Genomic DNA, 16,675 nt, shown 5'->3' on the forward strand with positions numbered 1-16,675 from the left:
CTAACCTAACCTAACCTAACCTAACCTAACCTAACCTAACCTAACCTAACCTAACCTAACCTAACCTAACCTAACCTAACCTAACCTAACCTAACCTAACCTAACCTAACCTAACCTAACCTAACCTAACCTAACCTAACCTAACCTAACCTAACCTAACCTAACCTAACCTAACCTAACCTAACCTAACCTAACCTAACCTAACCATCTTCTCTGTACACATAGGTGCCCGCAAGACGTCGCTATGGCGCTGAAGCAAATACACAAGGGCATCTACTCCTCAAGCAACATCATCAAGTCCCTGGCAATAACACCCATGACCGGGACGGAGATCCCTAAAACCGACACCAACACCCTGTACCTGACTTACACCCAGCTAGAAAAGTCAACTCTGAGGAAGTCAGGTTACGGAACAGGAGAGGCCTCAAAAGTACTTACAATACACGAGGCCCAGGGATTGTGTTACAAGAGAGTCTACGTCATCAAACAGCAAAAGAGGAAGTTGCAGCTACACGACAGTGCTTCACACGCGGTGGTTGCCCTGACGCGTCACACGGAACATCTAGTCTACTACACCGACGACACGGATGACGCGCTGGGCAAACTCATAAAGGGAGTGTTAGAAACATCTACCCAGACCATCATGGATTACAACGCCAAGATGGCCATCAAGAACCGGGACCATCCCACCATCCAAAAACTGGTCTCGGTCAAAGCTCCAATACTGGATTGACAATCAAGAAGATGACACCAGCCACCAACAGGTGGCAAACACAAAAAACCAAACAACAAGCCTCACCCAGTGAGTGGGACCGGCATGGACCAGCACTCTTTAACACCCCAGATACTCCACCCAGCTTTGGTGACCCCCTTACACCCGAGCCAATGCCACAACATCGAAAGGCAAAGGGTGGACGCAAATCGAGAGGAACTGGAAAATGCCGGACTTACACCCTGGGCTCCAAAAAAAAGAAGATGACATCACCCCGGAAGATCAAGACTCCGATGACATCCCAGTCAAGAAGATGACTTCCGGGAAGATGACAGCAGCCACCAACCAGGTGGCCAACACAAAATACCCTCAACAATATCAGAGGGTACGACACTTAGAGCCCCTTCAGGGCAAATTACTGAATGTTAGACGCGTATAACGTATGTTACTTGAAAGTTACAATGAAAAGAAACTAAATTAAATATATTAAACTTAAAAAGGGCACGGGCCACCTAGGCCTGTGGAAATTAAAAAAAAAAAAAAAAAAAAAAAAAAAAAAAAAAAAAAAAAAAAAAAAAAAAACCTAACCTAACCTAACCTAACCTAACCTAACCTAACCTAACCTAACCTAACCTAACCTAACCTTTTTTTTTTTTTTGTTGAGGAGGGGAAATGCATTACGCATCCCCCGCCCCCTCGGGGGAAGGGGCGGGGGTATGTGGGACTCCCTACACGAGGTTTACCCACTAAAACCCCCCCACCATTTACAACATCGTCATGCGCCTTGTGCGGGAGGGACGGGAAACCGCGGAGCGACTACAACTCCGCCCCTCCCAGCGCGCAGCCGCAACCGGCACCTTCTTCAAGCGGCTTGAGCCGCGTTCCTCACCGAGAGCCCCCCGGGCTATAGGGGGGCTGTCTTCTCGGGACCCATACAGTGGGCGGGATCCCCCGATCACCGCCCACGGGTCTAGGCGTCCGTCTCCATTCGGGCGGGAGCGAGCGGGGCCCGCGCGCCCCTTGGCCTCGACTTCTGTCGGGCTTTTTTGGTCGGCGCCTTGTCTTCTCCGGGGGCCGGCTTTTTGGCAGATGGACATCTGCCCAGCTCGTGCCCCCTTTCAACTCTGCCAGCGGCCTCGCACAGGGAGCAGTTCGGCTCCGCTGCCCCGCACTCCGCCGCCTTGTGCCCCGGCTTCCCGCACCGGAAACATGTCCCACTACGGTCCACCGGGCACTGGCACTTGGCAGCCACGTGGCCGGTGTCCTGGCAGCGGAAGCAGCGCGTTGGCCTCGCGGCCAGCAACGCCACCCTCGCCGACACCCAACCAATACGCAACCGCCCAGAGCTCGAGAGCTTCTTAGCGGCCGCGACTGGAAGGCGGACCCAACACGATCCGTCCCCCCGCGGCCCCTCTCTAATCGGCCCCACCCGGACATCGCCGGCCAGGCACTCTCCTTCAAGTGCGACCGCTTCCATGATTTCGGCGGCCGTCACAGAGTCGTCAAGGCCGGCGATGCGCATCTCCGCGCAAGCAGCTGGCCGCCCGACTTTCACTTCCTGAGGCAGGACGGTCCTCAGCCTCGCGGCAAAGGCGTCCGCCTTCTTCTCTGCGCCCTCGCCGGCGATAGTGAGGAGGCGCCCTCCAGTTCGGGCCCGGCGGAAGCGGACTTGCGGAATATCGAACTCCGCGATGTTCACCGCCCGCCGGGCCGTCTCAAGCGCCTTGGCGTACGTCATACCCGCCTTCACGGCCGACTCTTCTATTGTGAGAGCGACGGCCGCAGTGGCGGAGACGCGAAGCCTTGGCTTTATCTTCTTCTTCGGGGCGGCTGTAGTTGGTGTAGCCGCCCCATTCTTCTTCTTGGCCCTGGGACCCACCGTGGTCCACGGGGCCTCAGTACGAGGGGAGCTGGTATTCGCTCCCCCTTGTGTCGCCTCCTGAGCAGCCATTGACGGCCGCTTTTTCTTCTTTCGGCCCTTTTTGGCCTTGGGCGCCTCGGGCGCGGCAGGGGCCTCTTGTGGGGCCTCTGTGGCGACGGGCTGCCGCGTCTTCTTTTGGGCCGGTTTCCCCTTGGCTTTTGGCTTCGGGGTCCCCGGCGTCTGCTCCGGTATTGCCTCTACACTTTCGACGGTGGCCGGGGTAACACTCCGGGCTCTGTCCGCCGCGAGCGGAGGTCGCAGTCGAGGCTCTGGGAGGAGCCGACTCTCCAGTCCGGCCAGCCGAGCGTTCAGCATATTGCTGAAGGTCTCTACGTTAGAACGAGAGACCTCAGACAACAGCTGGCGCATGTCCTGCTCGGCCGGCTTTGACACTTTTTGACGCAGCGCCTCTAACTCCTTGCGCATAGACTCCACTTCTTGTTGGAGCCGCGCATTCTGAGCTTCGAGGGCTCGTATCTCTTCCGTCGCTCCGCGGTTCTTCATAGCGGCGACGGTAGTGCGTATGTCACTGACCGCCTCCTTCAGAAGACGTTGGAATGTCCCCTTCAGGTTGTTCGACTTCGCTGCGACCATGGAGATCGTTCCCAGCGAAGTCTCAACACATTGGGCCAGAGCGTGGATGGTCTGCTCTGGCCTGTCTTCTTCCATGGGGGCGGGGCTCGCGAGGAGCGAAGAGCGCGTCTCTCGCGCCGCCCTGGCCGCCTCGGCAACCTCTTCCTCCGCCTGGAGTCGAAGGGCCTCCTCCTTCTCTCTATTCAGGTCGGCCTGCGCCTTCGCCAGACCGACATATTGTCCAGTCGTTGGCGGGCGGCCGCGTCCTCTCTTGGCTTTTGGCACGGCCCCTTTGCTGAGGGGCGGTGTCACGTCGTCGTCAGAGCGCCTCTTACGGCGCGTCTTCTCCGAGAGTGCGGGCAAGCCCTCGGAGTCCAGCGATATGCCAGACATCTCACTGGAGTCCGAGAGCCAGTCCTCGCTGTCACATCCGGGATAGTCTCGTCCATGTTGGGAGACTCGACCACGAGGGGAGTCTCTACCAATGTCGTCTTTTCCGGTGCTTGGAGGCGGCATTTTCACGTCGCGTGTCAAGAGGACACGCGGCAGATCCTTGTCGCCTCTCAGCTTCTTCTTCTGCATCAACTTCAGCATCCGCTCAACGCCGTTGGGCTGCGGCTGACTGAAGTCGATGTCCTCGTCCGTTAGAAGCTCCGCCACCGGCGCGGTAATGGGCGCCGGCTTCGGGCTGTCGCGCTTCTTCGCGCTGTCACTTCCTCCTCCTCCTAACGCCGCCAAAATGGCCCTCTGTCTCGCCGCTTTAGCGGCCTCCTCTTCCTTCTTCACCGCCTTAGCGGCCCCCTCGTCCTTCCTCGTAATAAGTGGCCCCTCCGTATACGAGGGCCGGCCACCGTCCGAAGACGGCGCATGGGATTCTCCGGCTCCTGAGGAGCCGGGACCCACCCGGAGAATACTTTGCTTATTACGGTCTCCCATCATACTAAACTCCGACACCCCGGGTCGCGGGCCCGTTCGTCATACTGCGGGCGCAGCCAAACATACAAGACAGACACGCACACAAACACACGCCATACCGGCGTTCAGCCACCCCTCCCGTGTCACCGTGAAAACGCTCACGATGGCACGGGGGAGGTGCCCAGGGACACGACGTGGACGGACCGGTATCGCCCCCAACCTAACCTAACCTAACCTTTTTTTTTTTTTTTTTTGACGCAGTGAAATGCAGTGACGCATTCGACGCAGGGGATGGGGGCTCCCCTGCGGATATGTGGGGCTCGCCGCGGCGAAGATGGTGGTGCCGCGGCCCTACCCACTAAAACACTGCGATGTTCCCTCGACACGCTAAACCGAGTGCGACCGGTAACTGCAACATGGCTTCCGGGACTCAGTCGGCGACACCTGCTGTACGGCGCAGGCCCTTACATTGGGGGGGCTTTGAGACCCCTCAGGCCGAACAGAGGCCCCACATGGGGGGCTTGCATGGGCCGTTCCTCTGCTTTTGTCGCGATGCGCGGGAACATGTTGCGCATCGCGACCCACTCGGGGACTCCATGTAACGGGCGGCGGTATCCCCATACCACCGCCCGAGTCCCCAGACTAAGGCGGGATGTCGTGGCCATTACGAGCGACACGTCTCCGCCTCGGCCTCCTTCCTGGGAGTTCGAGCGCCGCCTGCTCTCTCACGCGCTCGGCCTCCTCCTTCGTCGAGATGACGTTGTGCGCGTATGTCTCGACGGCTGTCCACTCTTCTTCGCTCCTCACCATGGCCCTGATGAGCGCTGGGAGCGTTATGTCCTCGCCGATGTTGGATGAGAGTTCCGCTCGTTGTTCCGACCAAGCGGGACACGCCGTGAGTGTGTGATCGGCCGTGTCCCGGTCCGCACCGCAGTGATGACATTCTGCGGTCGGTTCGCTTCCAGTAATCTCGCACAGATACCGACCGAAGCAGCCATGCCCGGTCAGCATCTGTGTGAGTCGGAAGGTCAGCGCTCCATGCCTGCGCTTTATCCACTCCCTGAATAAGGGGCGGATCGCCTCTATAAGGTTAATGCTCACAGTAGGCTCCTCTAGCCGCTGCGCCCACGTCTCCAGTGCCGTCTCCTCTGCTGAGCTCCTCCACCGACGTACGGCGTCCGGTAAAGGGTTGCTTCCCTCCGCGCGGACCGCTGCGCAACGCCAAAATACGTCGGCAAGTGCTTGAGCATCGAGGTCCCAGGGTGTGCTACCCGCGAGCAGGCATGCCGCATCCTTGGATATGGTGCGGTAGCCACGCACTGCCCGGGTCGCCATCACCCTTTGTATCCGTCCGAGTACGAGGCGATTCTGGGGCGAGAGATGGTAAGCCCAGATCGGCGAGCCGTACATGACCATCGATCGGATGATACCCATGTACAGCCGCCGGCAGCCGATGCTCGGCCCCCCGAGATTCGGGAGGAGCGACGCGAGGGCTCCAGCTGCCCTGGAGACCTTTTCGGACAGCCGGCGGAAGTGTTCCACGAAGGACCACCTTTCATCCAGAACGATGCCCAGGTATGTCATGGTCGGACCGACATTTATCCTGGTTCCACTTACTACCACGGCCATGTCCGGCGGTGGTGGGTTCCTCGGCCCGTTGAAGAATAGGGCCTCGGATTTCTCCAACGCGACATTTAGGCCCAGCGCGCGTATCCGGCGAACCACTTGAGCGACGGAAGCAGTCGCCAGGATAACCGCTTCGCGATAGGTCCTGGCACGACAGACGACTTCTGTGTCGTCCGCGTAGCAGATGACCTCTGCACCGCGAAGCATTACGCCGCGGAGTACCGGGTCAAACCCGATGTTCCACAGTGACGGCCCTGCCGCCGATCCCTGTGGAACGCCACAGTCAACCTCTTCTATGTCCCATCCGTTCTGTGTAGGGAACTGCACGGAGCGTTCCGAGAGATAGCTACCGAGGGTGCGTCGCATGTATCTCGGAACGCCGTGGTGTCTGAGTCCGTCCTTTATGACTTCCCAGGGCAGGGAGTTGAAGGCGTTTGATATGTCCAGCGACACTGCCAACACTACCCCACCCCGGGAGACCTCTTCCTCTACAATATCCCTAAGTCGCGCCACCGCCCCGATCGTTGAGCGGCCTGAGCGAAATCCGAATTGGTTCGGGCTCAGGTCCGGGCCGACGCTCTCAAGGTGTTTGACGAGTCGCGCCACAATCACCCGCTCGAGAATCTTCGTGATCTCGTCTAGCAGCACGATCGGACGGTATGCGGATGGGCTGTCCTCCGGGCGTCCGGCCTTTCTGAGAAGTACCAGCTTGCCAGTCTTCCATCGTCGCGGAACTCTACCCTGGACTAAACAGTTAGTCAATATGGTGAGTATCCGCGACTCCATCGCTTTCATCGACAAGAGCAGGACACGCCCGGGGACTCCGTCTAGTCCAGGCGCCGTATTCTTTAACCCCATCTTATGGACTGCCGCCGCCAATTCCGCAGATGTTACTGGCGGTATTTCCTCTTCAACCTCCAGTATCTCTTCCGATTGAGCCGCCATCGGTGGGCTCCATTCGACCCCGGATGGGAATAGGGTCGAGACCACTCTGTTGAGCAGTTCCGGTTCGAGACACTGGGTGACTGGCGGGGCAGCCGGACGGAGTTTCTGCCGTACCCATTTGTAGGGCTTACCCCAGGGATCCTCGTCAAGAGCCAGCAACCATTCCTGCCATGATGCGGCCTTCGCCTCTGTGATGCCCTTGCGGAGGGCTTGGCGCGCTGCGCGGTAGGCATTGTAAAGAGCCTCCTCCTCTTCCGGAGCCCTATTTCGCCTCCTTCGGTAGTGTGTGTAGCGGCGGCGAGCCGCAATGCTTTCCCGTCTCAGTTGGTCGATCTCGGGGCACCACCAATAAGTCTGGCGTCGGGGCTTGCGTTTCCCGACGCGTGGCATAGAGGCGTCGCAGATGTTGCGCAACGCCTCGTTCAGCCACTCCGCACACTCCTCTACATCGTTGGAGGGAAGTTGAGCCCACGACGAAACGATTGCGGCCTCCTCTAGTAACTCTCTGTTGAGCTTACTCAGACACCATCTCGGGCCGCCGCCCGGTGACATTGCGCGGCCCAGTTCCGAAATGTGTGCGGATACATCAAAACGGATGTACCGATGGTCCGAGATGGTCTCTTCTTCGGCATCAACTCTCCAGTTGGCGATTCGACCCGCGAATCCCGGACTCGCCAACGTTAGGTCCACGATTGATTCGCCCTGCTGTCTGACACAGGTGCTCACGGCCCCTCTATTGGCCACCACCAATCCTGTGGACACCAGCCAATTGGCCATCACTCTGCCTCTTGCATTCGTCGCCGGGGATCCCCAGAGCGAAGACTTCGCGTTGAAGTCTCCGGCGACGACTACTGGTCCAGAAGCTCCGCCTACGATGGGAGTTAGTCGTCCCAGAAATGCCTCAAATTCGGCAAGAGGCCTGTTGGGGGAGAAGTAAACCCCCACCGCAGTGAGAGCCCCCATGCTGGCGACGACAAATCCTAGGCCTCTGGTCGTCCTCCTCGATGTTGGAGGCATAATTCCGGGGCCAAACACTAATGCGACTGAAGAGTCCGCGCTTCCCACCCAGTCATTTCTGGGGAGTATGCGATACGGCTCCGACACGAACGCAAGGTCAATCGACCACTGCGCCATATTCTGAATCATCAGATCTTGCGCCTGGGCGCAGTGATTCAGATTGCCTTGCAGGAAGCGATGGGTAGCCGTTATTGCTCCTCCATTTGAGCCACACCAGGTTCAGAAGCCACCGTAGGTGTTGTGGTGAGCTTCTGGGTTGCCTTGCTCTTTTTGGAGCGTTTCTTCTTTGGGGCCTCCTTGCCGCAGACTCTGCTGCCGACACTGTGGTCCGCCGGTTTTCCACTTGCTGCGCATAGTGCACAATGTTGTGCGTTTTCGCACTGTGCAGCTACGTGATCCGGCCGGCCGCAGCGGAAGCAGAGCCCGCTTCGGTCAGCCTCATTTGGGCATGTCGCTCGTGTGTGCCCGGTCGCGTGGCATTTGTAGCAGCGCATAGGCCGCGATGTTAGAAGCACTACGCGTACTACGGTCCACCCCACGTACACCCTTGTATTGGGTGCTGTCACCTTTTTGGCCGCTTCGACCGGGCATTTCACCCATGCCATTCCGCGCCCTCTTCGATCCCGCCTTATTTCTCCTACCTTTACATCGGCAGCAGTACAGCAACCCGCCAGAGCTATGGCTTGCGCTATTTCCGTTGCGTTGGCGGAGTCGTCTAGCCCATGTATGCGCAACTCTGCGCATTTTTGAGGTCGTGAAATGCGGACCTCATCACTCTCTATGACCTCTCTCAACTTTTCCGCTAACCTGTCCGCCCTCTCTTTGCAGTCCGCTCCCGAGATCTCGTATAAACGGGCCCCGGTCACGGCCTGCTTAAACCTCATTAGAGGAACATCCAGCACCCTAAGATCCAGCCGTTGCTTAACCTTTTCGAGGACGTCTTTATACGAGACGCCTCGTTTTTCAGCTTCGGGTTGCAACGTCAGGACCACTGCTGCAGATTTGGGGACGCGCAGTTTGTCCTCTATCTTTTTCTTCTTTTTTCTGGACACTTTCTTCCTATCTCCTCCATCTTTTAGTGCCCTTCCCTTCTTTCTGACAACCTCTGTCCACTCCTGTTCTGATGGTCTCGATGCTGCCGATGTTGAGGCGGCATCGCGTCTAGCGGCAGCCGCTTCTTCCGCGGCAGCAGACTTCTTTTTTCCCTTCTTCTTTTTCAGGGCCGGACCCGGGTTGAGCGGAGGCGACAAAGTCGACACCGCGGGCTCCGACACCGCTGCCTTCTTCTGGGTTTTTGACGCATAAGTTGGTGGTGCGTCTTGGACCTGTTCCTGTCTCTTGTCCGAGGCAAGGGGCGGCCGGATTCGCGGCTGCGGTAACAGTCGCGCCTCTAAGCCCTCGAGCCGCGCATCCATGCGAGCGCTCGATACGGCGATCGCTTCTCGCACTGCCTTTGCCAGCATCTCTTCCAGTGCCGGTGTTGCGGGGGCAGACTGAGGCCGCACATTCGTTAGCTCGCGTTTGAGTGTCGCGAGCTCCGACCTCAGTTCCGCAAGGTCTCTGGAGAGGCGTTTGTTTGCCGCTTCCAGGGCCTGCGTCTCCTCTGTTTTAGAGTGCCGCAGCAATGCCGCAGTCGCCTCTTGTATCGCCTTCGTCGCATCTTTCAGGTGCTTGACAAAGGGGCCACTTAGGTTTTTGGACTTCGAGGCCACCATGCTGATGACCTCTAGGCTCTTGGTAATGGTCGAGCCTAATTTGGCCGAAGTCACCTCCTCCTCTTCTGCGTCCGACATTGTAACGTCCGAGTATCTGGAAGCTTCCGACAGCCGGTGGGACCGTTGCTGTGGAAGCTCCTTTGCCACATCCGAGATCTGGCGTTCCGCCTCAGCCTGCTGAGCCCTGCGCTCTTCCAGTCGCTCAGCAGCAGCCTTCTCCATTTTGGTTTGGTGCAAACCAACGTATTGGCCGGTGGTAGGCGGCCTACCCCTGCCCCGCTTGGTGCACCGCGAGGCAGTTGTGCCTTTGCCTTTATCCGAGTCATTGTCCACTTCGCTTCCGCGCCTTTTGCGGAAGTGACGTCTCGTCTTTTCTCTCTCATTATCCAGTACTTGAGAAGCGGTTGTCTCGTGACCGCTCTCGCCATCGTCGGAAGTTCCTTCGGAGCCAAAGAACTTACTGCTCCTAGTAGACCCGGGCGTCGCCGCCCGTGAGCCTCCTTCCGCGTCCTCGAATCGTTCCAGGTGTACGATCGGAACCTTCAGGTCAAGCCTGGGGTCGTCGTTTGCCTGCTTCTTTCCTGCCTGCGTCGCCTTCGCGACCTCCTTTTCTCTCTCCATTGCAGCGGTGGCGCCCCCCGTATACATGGGCCAGACCCCCTCCTCTGAGGGGGTGCGGGATTCTCCAACATTGTTGGTACCCGCCCGGGGAATATTTTTGTCGATGCAACCTTCCATATTTTGATCATTGAGGGGTGAGTCTGCCCCACGTCCTCGATGCGTAGTCACCGACTCGCCATGCACCCCGTCACCGGACGTTACCAGTTTAGGGTTCGGGGCCCACGGGCCCATCCATCACAGAAACACACACAGATTTTCACACACAAACAGACAATAGTGTAAAGAAGGTATAAATACAAGGAAAGATAGGGAAGAAAAGATGGTGAAAGATAGGGTTAATAAATATTATATGATGAACAAAACAAGAAAGTTAATACAAAGAAAGAAAGATAGAAGAAAGACCGGCGTTCAGCCATCCTGAGTGCCTCGTCCCGTGTAAAGGGCGGGGCGGCGCACCCAGGCGCCCAGGGACACGAACGTGGACGGACCGGTATCGCCCCCAACCTAACCTTTTTTTTTTTTTTTTTTTTTTTTTTTTTTTTTTTTTTTTTTTTTTTTTTAAGGAGGGGAAATACTTTGCGTATCCCCCACCCCCTCGGGGGAAGGGGCGGGGGTATGTGGGACTCCCTACAAGAGGTCTACCCACTAAAACCCCCCCAGCCCTCCGTCACGCGCCTAGTGCGGGAGGGGCGGGAAACCGCGGAGCGACTACAACTCCGCCCCTCCCAGCGCGCAGCCGCAACCGGCACCTTCTTCAAGCGGCTTGAGCCGCGTACCTCACCGAGAGCCCCCCGGGCTATAGGGGGGCTGTCTTCTCGGGACCCATACTGTGGGCGGGATCCCCCGATCACCGTCCACGGGTCTAGGCGTCCGTCTCCATTCGGGCGGGAGCGGGCAGGGCCCGCGCGCCTTTAGGTCTCGACTTTTTGTGTCGAGCCTTTTTGGTCGGCGCCTTGTCTTCTCCGGGGGCCGGCTTTGACGTAGATGGGCATCTACCCAGCTCGTGCCCCCTTTCGGCCCTGCCAGCGGCCTCGCACAGGGCGCAGTTTGGTGCTGCAGCCCCGCACTCCGCCGCCTTGTGCCCCGGTTTCCCGCACCGAAAACAAGTCCGGCTACGGTCCACCGGGCACTGGCACTTGGCAGCCACGTGGCCGGTGTCCTGGCAGCGGAAGCAGCGCGTCGGCCTCGCGGCCAGCAACGCCACCCTCGCCGACACCCAACCGATACGCAACCGCCCAGAGCTCGAGAGCTTCTTGGCGGCCGCGACTGGGAGGCGGATCCAACACGACCCGTCCCCCCGTGGCCCCTCTCTAATCGGCCCCGCCCGGACATCTCCGGCCTGGCACCTTCCTTCCAGTGCGACCGCCTCTACCACTTCTGCGGTCGTCACGGAGTCATCGAGGCCGGCGATGCGCATCTCCGCGCTTGCCACCGGCCGTCCGACCTTCACCTCGGGTGGCAGGACGGTCCTCAGCCTCTCGGCAAAGGCGTCCGCCTTTTCTCTTGCGCCCTCGCCGGAAATCGCGAGGAGGCGCCCTCCGGTTCGGGCCCGGCGGAAGCGGACTTGCGGAATGTCAAGTTCCGCGATGTTCACTGCCCGCCGGGCCGTCTCAAGCGCCTTGGCGTACGTCATACCCGCCTTCACGGCCGACTCTTCTATTGTGAGAGCGACGGCCGCAGTGGCGGGGACGCGAAGCCTTGGCTTTCTCTTCTTCTTCGGGGCGGCTGTAGTTGGTGTAGCCACCCCATTCCTCCTCTTGGCCCTGGGACCCACCGTGGTCCACGGGGCCTCAGTACGAGGGGAGCTGGTGTTCGCTCCCCCTTGTGTCGCTTCCAGAGCGGCCATCGACGGCCGCTTCTTCTTCCGGCCCTTCTTGGCCTTGGGCGCCTCGGGCGCGGCAGTGACCTCTTGCGGGGCCGCTGCGGCGGCTGGCTGCCGTGTCTTCCTTGGGGCCGGCTTCCCCTTGGCCTTCTGCTTCGGGGGCTCCGGCGTCACTTCCGGTGGAGCCTCTACACTCTCGACGGGAGCCGGTGTAATACTCCGGGCTCTGTCCGCCGCGAGCGGAGGGCGCAGTCGAGGCTCTGGAAGGAGCCGACTCTCCAGTCCAGCCAGCCGAGCGTTCAGCATGTTGCTGAAGGTCTCCACGTTAGATCGAGAGACCTCAGACAACAGCTGGCGCATATCCTGCTCGGCCGGCTTCAACACCTGACGGCGTAGCTCCTCTAGCTCTTTGCGCAAAGACTCCACTTCATTCTGGAGCCGCGCATTCTGAGCCTCGAGGGCCTTCATCTCTTCGGTCGCTCCGCGACTTCTCATTTCGGCGACGGTGGCGCGTATATCGCTGACCGCCTCCTTGAGGAGCCGCTGGAACGTCCCCTTGAGGTTATTCGACTTCGCTGCGACCATGGAGATCGTTCCCAGCGAAGTCTCAACACATTGGGCCAGAGCGTGGATGGTCTGCTCTGGCCTGTCTTCTTCCATGGGGGCGGGGCTCGCGAGCAGCGAAGAGCGCGTCTCTCGCGCCGCCCTGGCCGCCTCGGCTACCTCTTCCTCCGCTTGGAGTCGAAGGGCCTCCTCCTTCTCTCTATTCAGGTCGGCCTGCGCCTTCGCCAGACCGACATATTGTCCAGTCGTTGGCGGGCGGCCGCGTCCTCTCTTGGCTTTTGGCACAGCCCCTTTGCTGAGGGGCGGTGTCACGTCGTCGTCTGAGCGCCTCTTACGGCGCGTCTTCTCCGAGAGTGCGGGCAAGCCCTCGGAGTCCAGCGATATGCCAGACATCTCACTGGAGTCCGAGAGCCAGTCCTCGCTGTCACATCCGGGATAGTCTCGTCCTTGTTGGGAGACTCGACCACGAGGGGAGTCTCTACCAATGTCGTCTTTTCCGGTGCTTGGAGGCGGCATTTTCACGTCGCGTGTCAAGAGGACACGCGGCAGATCCTTGTCGCCTCTCAGCTTCTTCTTATGCATCAACTTCAGCATCCGCTCAACGCCGTTGGGCTGCGGCTGACTGAAGTCGATGTCCTCGTCCGTTAGAAGCTCCGCCGCCGGCGCGGTAATGGACGCCGGCTTCGGGCTGTCGCGCTTCTTCGCGCTGTCACTTCCTCCTCCTCCTAACGCCGCCAAAATGGCCCTCTGTCTCGCCGCTTTAGCGGCCTCCTCTTCCTTCTTCACCGCCTTAGCGGCCCCCTCGTCCTTCCTCGCATTAGTTGGCCCCTCCGTATACACGGGCCGGCCACCGTCCGAAGACGGCGCATGGGATTCTCCGGCTCCTGAGGAGCCGGGACCCACCCGGAGAATACTTTGCCTAATACGATCTGCCATCATTCTCAAAACTCCGACACCCCGGGTCGCGGGCCCCTTCGTCACACTGTGGGCGCAGCCAAACACACACACAAACACTCGCCCATACCGGCGTTCAGCCACCCCTCCCGTGTCACCGTGAAAACGCTCACGATGGCACGGGGGAGGTGCCCAGGGACACGACGTGGACGGACCGGTATCGCCCCCGCCCCCAACCTAACCTTTTTTTTTTTTTTTTTTTTTTTTTTTTTTTTTTTGATGCGCAGGGGAAACCCATCATGGGTCCCCCGGGTCGGGTATGTGCCTCAGTTAAGCTGAAGCACCCCGGGGGTATGTGAGACTCTTACTCACTAAAACCACCTGCGGTTGCCTTCAGCCGTATACGGAGGGATGTCCTGGATCTGTCTAACACAGGACTCCCTCCACGACCGGCCGGTCTACCTCAAGGGACCGGACTTCCACCAAAAGTAAGGGAACGCTTAGGCAAACTGAAGCGTTCCCCTCGGCGCCGGGACTAGCTCAGCCGGGCAGGTACCCATCCTGACCCGGAGCCCCGTGGGACGAGAGTTATTGGAGGTTCGCATAGCGACGCCTCCGCACTCCCGTTCTACGCCGGCGGAGCGGAAGAGAGGACCTGTCATCCTCTCTATTCCGCTCCGCGGTCTCTTTCTGCGAGATGACATACTCGCAGAAAGAGACCGCCGCCTGCCAGGCCTCATCGCTCTCGAGCATGCAGCGCACCATGCTCGGGAGCGAGAGGTCCCCGCCTAGCACTACCACAAGATCGTGGCGCTGCACGGCCCAGCGATCGCACATCTCGAGGGTGTGCTGGGCCGTGTCCTCCGCAGCGCCACAGTCGTGGCAGGCTGGCGTAGGCTCCCTCCTGGCGACCTTACACAGGTACGCACCGAAACAACCATGTCCGGTGAGCACCTGAGTAAGGCGGAAGGTGAGGGGTTTTCTCTTGCGACGCATCCACGCCGCAAGAACTGGACGCAGGGCCTCAGTAGTACGTTGACCGTACTGAGCCTGCGCCAGAACCTCACCCCACCTTCGAAGCAGCCATTCCTGCCCCAGCTTCCGCACCCGCGAGAGCTCCTCCCACGTCAGCGACTCGCCAAGTGACCTCCTCTCTAAAGTGAAGAGGTGCATCTCGGCGAGCACCGGCGCCACGAGCTCCCACGGGGGATCTCCAGCCAGGGCAGTGGCTGCCACCCAGGAGACTGTACGGTAGCCCCGAATTACCCTCACCGCTATGACCCGCTGCGCCTTTCGCAGCTGGGCTTTGTTCCTTACGGTGAGGGAATCCGCCCAAATTGGGGCCCCGTACAGAGCTATACTCCGGCAAACCCCGGAGTATAGCCGCCTGCAGGCTTCGCTGGGCCCTCCTATGTTCGGAAGGAGCCGGCCCAGCGCTGATGCCGCCCTCACGACCTTCGGTCCCAACTGTTCGAAATGCGGACCGAAGGTCCACCTCCCGTCCAGGATGAGCCCAAGACATTTTAGTGTCGGGCTCACCCTGACCTCCGTCTCTCCAATCAGGAGTCGTGCACCCGGTGGGGGTCCTTTCCTCCCGGGCCCGCGGAAGAGCAGGGCTTCGGTTTTTTCCATGCGGACCCGAAGCCCAAGCTGCTCAATGCGGCTGACTACGAGCTTTGTGCCCTCTTCAGCCAGCCGCGCAGCCTCCTTGTACGTCCTTCCCCGGAATGTGATGTAAGTGTCGTCTGCGTAGCAGACGAGATCCATTCCGGGGAGGAGATACTCCTCCAGCAGGACCCAGTCGTAGCCAGAGTCCCAGAGGTTCGGACCCACAACCGAACCTTGTGGGACGCCGCACTCGACCTCCACCCTCACTAAGGACCCCGACCGATCCTCGAACACGATCTCCCGATCGGAGAGGTACGCCCTAAACAGTCTCCTGAGATACGGAGGCACTTCCTGGTACTCCAGTGCCTCCTGTATTACGCTGTGGGGGAGACTGTTAAAGGCGTTGGCGATGTCCAAGGACACCACAACCACCACCTCCTTCCTGCGTTCCGCCTCCTGCGTCACCGACCTGAGACGCCCTATGGCGTCGATGGTCGACCGACCGGCCCGAAACCCGAACTGTGCATCCGACAGTCCAGGCCCAGGGCCCTCCTCCAAGTGCTGAACGAGGCGAGAGGCTAAAATGCGCTCAAATGCCTTACCGACCTCGTTCAGCAACACGATCGGTCGTACCGCCGACGCGCTGTCCGGTGGCCGCCCGCCCTTCGGTAGCAGGACGAGGCGGCCCTCCTTCCATGCCTTCGGGAACTGCCCGCACTGAATGCAGCGGTCAAACAGTTCCCGAATACTGTCTTCGAGGTGCACGAGAGCAATTGCAAGAATTTTCCCGTGCACCCCGTCCGGACCAGGCGCCCTCTTCTTGGATCGGAGGCGGGACAAAACCGCCTCCATTTCAGCGTCGGTGACGGGTGGCGGAACACCCTCCTCCATCGAGCCCGGCGTCCGTCGGGCCATCCGCGGTGGAGCGAATCCTGCCGGGGGGTTCGGGAATAACTCTCGAACTATATTCCCCAGCAGATCTGGCTGGAGCGTCTCCGTCAGGGGGGCCGACTGGGCGCGAAGTTTGTCTCGCGCCCTTTTGTACGGTCGGCCCCAGGGGTCTTTCTCTAACCCCTCCACCAGCTCCAGCCACGCTTCCTCCTTGGCCCGACTGATGGCCAGCTGCAGGATCTTCCGTTTTGCTACGTAGACCCTGTGCAGCCGGTCATCCCGATCCACGTCCTGGGGGCGGCGCCGCCTGCTGCGAGTATACGCTCGACGCGCCGCATTGCAGGCGGCACGAAGGTCAGCCAACTCGGTCCTCCACCAATACACTTCCCGTCGCGGAGAGGGTGGACCCCGAACTCTAGGCATGGCTGCCTGACATATGTTTGTGAAAACCCTGCCAAGACAGCCAGCCATCTCATCCACCCCCATGCCTTCCATCGACGGGAGGCTCCAGCGACTGACGATGGCCGCCTCCTCCGCCAGCTCCCGGTTGAGCTTGGTAAATGCCCAACGCGGGAACCTGCTACGCCCCATAGACTCTGACGCCGGACTCGATGCGGAGGCTGAAGACACCTCGAACCTAATGTACCGGTGATCCGAGAGTGTCTCCACCTCCGTCAACACCCTCCACCCCTCCACCCTGCGCGCGACGGCGGGAGTGGCGAACGACAAGTCCACCACTGAACCGCCCGTCCGCCGCACGCAGGTCAGGACTGTCCCCGTATTAAGAAGGGACAGTCCCGAGGCTAAGGCCCACTCCTCTACTTCCCTCCCCTTCGGATCAGTGACAGGGG

This window comes from Aricia agestis, chromosome 15 (genome assembly GCF_905147365.1).
Source record: "Aricia agestis chromosome 15, ilAriAges1.1, whole genome shotgun sequence".
NCBI lineage: Eukaryota > Metazoa > Arthropoda > Insecta > Lepidoptera > Lycaenidae > Aricia > Aricia agestis.